We start from the raw sequence: 6,415 nt of genomic DNA, 5'->3' as shown, positions 1-6,415 counted from the left end.
TAAAAAGGTTTCAGTTAAGTTGCCAGAAAAAAGTTGGAAAGACCCTATTATTATATTTTGTTACTGGCAAAGGAGGTCTAATGAGGTAGATGCTCACCCCGAGCCCTCATTACTTTGATAGTGGCGTTGTCTTTGAGTTGTGTGACGCCTTTTGACGTCATCTGGTCGAGCACCAATTGGGTCGAGGCTCAAAAGAAAGCCGTCCCCTTGGTGCGGACCAATCAGTTTCAAGGACGATGCATCACATTATAGTGTGTGTTTTTTGTTTGCATTTTGACTGCAGGTGTTGTGGTTAATGCAGTAACATGAATCCTCGTAAAAAGGTTTCAGTTTTGTTGCCAGAAAAAAGGGGAAAAATCCTGTTATTACATTTTGATTTGTAGTTTTCGTGACTGGAGGGATCCATATACTCTTTGATTCTTTTGGTAAAGTCACCACGAAGGTAGAAAATTAAAAAATAAAATAAAAAATGTTAAAAACTATATGTACATATTCTTGGTTCTTTCGGTAAAGTCACCACGTAGAAGGGAAACAATAAAATAATGAAAATATAAGACAATAAAATTCTCACGACGTTTCGACTGCAACACAAGCAGTCATCATCAGGTGTGAAAACCACAGCAAGAACAATTTTTTTAAACAAATTCTTGCTGTGGTTTTATATTTTTATTATTTTATTGTTTCCCTTCTACGTGGTGGTGACTTTACCGAAATAACCAAGAATATGAATTCCTGCATTCACGAAAGCTTTAATAAAAAAAATCAAAAAAACCCACGACGTTTCGATCGCAACACAAGCGGTCTTCATCAGGCGGAGAGAGAGAGATATGTTTAATATTTTTTAAATTGTATTATTTACCAAGAAGATGAATTCCCGCAGCCGCGAAAGTTTGAAGTCCAAAAAAAATTCACGATTCCGATTCCGAGTGACGTCACCCCACCCACAACCTCCGCCCCCGGCCCCGCCCCCGCCTTTTGTGCGCGGGGGAGAAGGCGTGGGCGTGTATGTGACGTCACACCCGCTCCCCACCAAACAACAACACGTGACGTCAGCCCCCGCACCAACCAACAACACGTGACGTCACGGGCCGCCTTCTCGATCGACGCGCGCAATCGACGTCGGTCCGTCTCGCGCGCGCGCGCGTGGGGGGCGGGGCGTGGGAGGGGGGCGGGGCGTGGGCGGGGGCGGGGCGGGTGCTTCTTCACTCGTAGCGGGGACCTCCTCCTTCAAGCCTCGCCGTCGTCTCCTCAGGTGAAGCGGATTTCAACGTTGTATTTTTGTGTGTTTTTTAAAAATATATATATGAAAAAAAATTCGCGTTACATTTTTTTTGTTCGTTTTTTTTTAAATTTATCTCCGCTCATTATTTTTTTTGTGTGTTGTGTTGTTGTTGTTATGTTAACCGCCCGAGCTGACGGTTTTGCGTTTGTTTGGTTATTTTTATTCTTCTTATTATTCTTCTTCTTCTTTCGTGCGCGTTTTGTTTGCAACGCCAGCTCGCCATTCGTTTCGTTTTGATTGAAATCCGCTCCGAGGGACAACCTTACCACCACCACCACCCCCCCCCCCCCTATGCCTGGCCGTCCCTACCCGGCGCGGTAGACCGTGACAGGCGAGACGGTTAGGAAAGAGCTAAGGCTTCGGCCTTCCCACCCCCCTCCGCCCGCCATCGGTGGCGATGGTTGCTAATAATTTTTGTTGTTGTTGTTTGTGCGCTCGTTGCTTTTAAAAGTGCAATTGTTGCATTTTGTTGTTGTGGTGGTGGCGCGTTGCTCGTTCGTCTCGCATTTCTCGTTTAATGCACGCTTTGTAATTGTGTCGAGTGAGAATCATTGTTATACATGGGGGGGGGGGGTCGGCGGGGGGGTGGTGATGCGTTGTGGTGGTGGTGCGTGTGGTGGTGGTGATGCGTTGTGGTGGTGATGCGTGTGGTGGTGGTGATGCGTGTGGTGGTGATGCGTTGTGGTGGTGGTGCGTGTGGTAGTGGTGATGCGTTGTGGTGGTGATGCGTGTGGTGGTGGTGATGCGTGTGGTGGTGGTGATGCGTGTGGTGGTGGTGATGCGTGTGGTGGTGATGCGTTGTGGTGGTATTGCGTGTGGTGGTGGTATTGCGTGTGGTGGTGGTGATGCGTTGTGGTGGTGGTGCGTGTGGTGGTGGTGCGTGTGGTGGTGGTGATGCGTGTGGTGGTGGTGATGCGTGTGGTGGTGGTGATGCATTGTGGTGGTGGTGCGTGTGGTGGTGGTGATGCGTCTGGTGGTGGTGATGCGTGTGGTGGTGGTGGTGGTGCGTGTGATGGTGGTGATGCGTGTTGTGGTGGTGATGCGTGTGGTGGTGGTGATGCGTGTGGTGGTGGTAATGCGTGTTGTGGTGGTGATGCGTGTGGTGGTGGTGATGCGTGTGGTGGTGGTGATGCGTGTGGTGGTGGTGATGCGTGTGGTGGTGGTGATGCGTGTGGTGGTGGTGATGCGTGTGGTGGTAGTGGTGATGCGTGTGGTGGTGGTGATGCGTGTGGTGGTGATGCGTGTGGTGGTGGTGATGCGTGTGGTGGTGGTGATGCGTGTGGTGGTGGTGCGTGTGGTGGTGCGTGTGGTGGTGGTGCGTGTGGTGGTGGTGATGCATTGTGGTGGTGGTGCGTGTGGTGGTGGTGATGCGTCTGGTGGTGGTGATGCGTGTGGTGGTGGTGGTGCGTGTGGTGGTGGTGATGCGTCTGGTGGTGGTGATGCGTGTGGTGGTGGTGATGCGTGTGGTGGTGGTGATGCGTGTGGTGGTGGTGCGTGTGGTGGTGGTGGTGCGTGTGGTGGTGGTGATGCGTGTGGTGGTGGTGGTGCGTGTGGTGGTGGTGGTGGTGCGTGTGGTGGTGGTGATGATGCGTGTGGTGGTGGTGGTGATGCGTGTGGTGGTGGTGGTGATGCGTGTGGTGGTGGTGATGCGTGTGGTGGTGGTGGTGCGTGTGGTGGTGGTGGTGGTGCGTGTGGTGGTGGTGGTGATGCGTGTGGTGGTGGTGGTGGTTGTGAACAACATCCACCGCGGAGATGGCAGCTACAGAATCAGCTTTTAAAAGCCCGCGCTGAATTTTGTGTCGATGCATCGCTTCCTTTCTGCATCTTTCGGCAAAGTCACCCAGATAGACAAAAATCATCGCTTCCCTCCCCTCCCCCACTCCACCCCGTGGCATTACCTCCATCCAGCGGTGCACAATCACGGGCCACGCGTCGTAGCGCTCACAACACCTTTACGCTGTCCCGCAGGGCCGTCCCCGAGGCCCGCGAAATCATTTGGGTCCCTGGCCCTGCCAAGACTCGAAATTCAATAAATCTAGGAGAGCAAAAGCCTGGCAAAGCGGTCGCGAGTAGTAGCAGCAGCGACAACGTCGTCGGTACCGGCTAACATCATCACCACGCCTCGTTAAAGAGAAGCGGTTCCATTCTAGATTTAATTCTAGATTTAAAGCGGTTCCAGCCCATCGCATGGGGGGGGGGGGGCGCGAGTTAATGAAACGTTTGACCAAATATAAACGGGGCTAATTTTTAAGTTGATGATTTTGCATGACGTTTTATAAATATCCAAATGGCCCTCGGCAGAAGAAAAAGGTTTCCCAAGCCCCCTGCAGTGTCCCGCATCATGCCCCTCCAGCGACTGGATTCAGCGTATCGCTCTTCGTCTTCCGTCGGGGTGCGGGCGGGCGGGCGGGGGCTCCTGTGTTTTAAATCTCGACGTTTCGACGTTTCGGTCGCGACCCAAGCGTCCGTCTGCATGTGGACACTTGTCCGTCCTCGTCACCCGAAGACGGACGCTGTTGTCGCGACCGAAACGTCGGGTTTTCATTTTTCATAATAAAATGTTTTTGCGGTTGGATCGCGTTATTTATAAATGTGTCGTAACCCTCTCCACCACCCGACACGGCCAATCGGCAAAAAAATTAAGTGTCACGTTGACAAAAGACAAAAATAGTTCACTACTTTAGCCCACCGGTGTGTTGAAGAGTGAATCCACAACATTTACAGTTTGAGTCGTACGACGTTTCGCTGGTTGGCCGTGTCGGGTGGTGGAGAGGGTTACGACACATTTATAAATATCGCGACCTAACCCAAAAACCTTTATCATGAATAATATTGGTCGCGAAAGCCTACTACGTGTTTTTATTTTTCGTTATTTGTTTTTTTCCCCTATCCACGCGACTTGACCGAAAGAAATGCAGAGAGCGTTAGGAGATGATGACAGGGTCTTTCCAAAGTTTTTTCGGGCAACAAAACTGGGACCTTTTTACGAAGATTTATGTTACCACATTAACCACAATACCTGCGGTCAAAATGCAAACAAAAAACATACACTATGATAATATGATGATGCATTGTTCTTGAAACTGATTGGTCCACACCAAGGGACGGCTTTCTTTTGAGCCTCGACCCAATTGGTGCTCGACCAGAGGACGTCAAAAGGCGTCACCCAACTCAAAGACAATGCCGCTATCAAAGTAATGAGGGCTCGGGGTGAGCATCTACATCATTAGACCTCCTTTGCCAGTACTAATAGGGTTTTTTCCCCTTTTTCTGGCAACTTAACTGAAACCTTTTTACGAGGATTCATGTTACCCCATTAACCACAATACCTGCAGTCAAAATGCAAACAAAAACACATTCTATGATAATATGATGATGCATTGTCCTTGAAACTGATTGGTCCACAGCAAGGGACGGCTTTCTTTTGAGCCTCGACCCGATTGGTGCTCGACCAGATGACACCAAAAAAGGGGAAAAAAAACCTATTATTATATTTTGGTACTGGCAAAGGAGGTCTAATGATGTAATGTTAGGAGAGTTCCAATGTTTTCTTGTCAACAAGACAACAAGGAGGCCTACACCTAGGCCCCGTCGCCGGTGGCGATGGTCGACAGCTGTACCCTTTTTGGTTCTTCCGTTAAAGTCACGTGGGTGATAAAAATAAAAAAAATGGAAATAAATAAATCACCACGTTTCGATTGCAACACAAGCCATCGTCATCAGGTGTGACAACCACAGCAAGGACATTTTTTTGCCGTACTGAAGTGGGAGGAGAGGGGCCAGGGTTAGGGCAGTTAAATAAGTCAGAGAGAGGGGGAGGATAGAGAGGGGGGGTGGGGGGAATAGTGCGAGGAGTGTACACACTGCAAGTACAGCAGAGACGCTGAGAGTCAAGGAGTTGCCAAGATAGATGATGACATCCAAAGCACAAATAGCCGCACTGCTAAACGCTGAGGATGCAATTGACTCGGTAAAATAGACTTAACAATTCCCGGTAAATAAGGTGGTTTTCAGTTGATTTATTTTGGTATAGCCCTGTGAGCCATCCGGCTCTTGAATCGGAGTGCAGCCGTGGCAGAACACAAAATGAAACAAAAACACGAACAAGAAGGACGTCTCAAGGCGACTTTGTGTGTGACTGTGCCAACAAACAAAAAAATCCGTGGAAGAAAAAAAAAATACCCAGCAAAAATATTCCTGTAAAAATCGCCGCACACCAACGCTTACCTGGTTCAGAACGTCTTTCCAATGATTGCTCGGCTCGTGTGTACGCCCCCTCGGTTGACGCTATCTCTGTGTTTATAAATCTGCTGGATGGCCTCTAGAATGTTGATCGCTGCTCGACAAAGTGTGGCATCTCGCCATCGTCGCAGCGTCGGCTTTCCCGAGCTCTATCATCCGTGACGATGAAGCTGGTTTGTTGATTGATCTTGATTTGAGGCTTTCGTGACTGCAGGAATTGCGTGCCCCGTGGTTGTAATTGCTGGCGAAACGTCGCAACTCTGAATGCGAATGTTGTGGCTTGGCTCTCCAACACACAACCGGTGTGCTGTCTTAGGATACTACACTCTACACTACACTATACACTAGTGCTGTACTAGTATACTACACTATACACTACACTATACACTAGTGCTGCATTAGTATACTACACTATACACTACACTATACACTACACTATACACTAGTGCTGTACTAGTATACTACACTATACACTACACTATTTACTACACTATACACTAGTGCTGTACTAGTGGTGTACTAGTATACTACTATACACTATACTATACACTAGTGCTGTACTAGTATACTACACTATACATTAGTGCTGTATTAGTATACTACACTATGCACTACATTATACACTAGTGCTGTATTAGTATACTACACTATACACTACACTATACACTAGTGCTGTATTAGTATACTACACTATACACTACACTATACACTAGTGCTGTACTAGTGGTGTATTGGTATACTACACTATACACTACTAGTACACTACACTATACACTACTAGTACACTACACTATACACTACACTATACACAACACTATACACTACACTATACACTACACGTTACACTACACTATACACTACACTATATACTACACTACACTATACACTGCA

The 6,415-nt window shown here is 48.2% G+C and overlaps 1 protein-coding gene across 4 annotated transcripts in view; it reads left to right on the top strand.

Moving 5' to 3' along the window:
• Positions 1–1,152: 1,152 nt before the first annotated feature.
• LOC116957194 (myelin-associated neurite-outgrowth inhibitor-like) overlaps positions 1,153–6,415 on the top strand; it is a 52,811-nt gene continuing 47,548 nt past the window's right edge. For all 4 annotated transcript variants that reach the window (XM_076055225.1, XM_076055223.1, XM_076055224.1 and 1 more), the window contains exon 1: positions 1,153–1,252. The gene's annotated coding sequence lies outside the window, so the exon portion shown is untranslated. The remainder of the gene's footprint in view (positions 1,253–6,415) is intronic.

This window comes from Petromyzon marinus, chromosome 70, assembly GCF_048934315.1.
Source record: "Petromyzon marinus isolate PM22_M1 ecotype Great Lakes invasive population chromosome 70, UKy_Petmar_22M1.pri1.0, whole genome shotgun sequence".
Taxonomy (NCBI): domain Eukaryota; kingdom Metazoa; phylum Chordata; class Hyperoartia; order Petromyzontiformes; family Petromyzontidae; genus Petromyzon; species Petromyzon marinus.
This window is presented reverse-complemented; position numbering and strand designations above follow the sequence as displayed.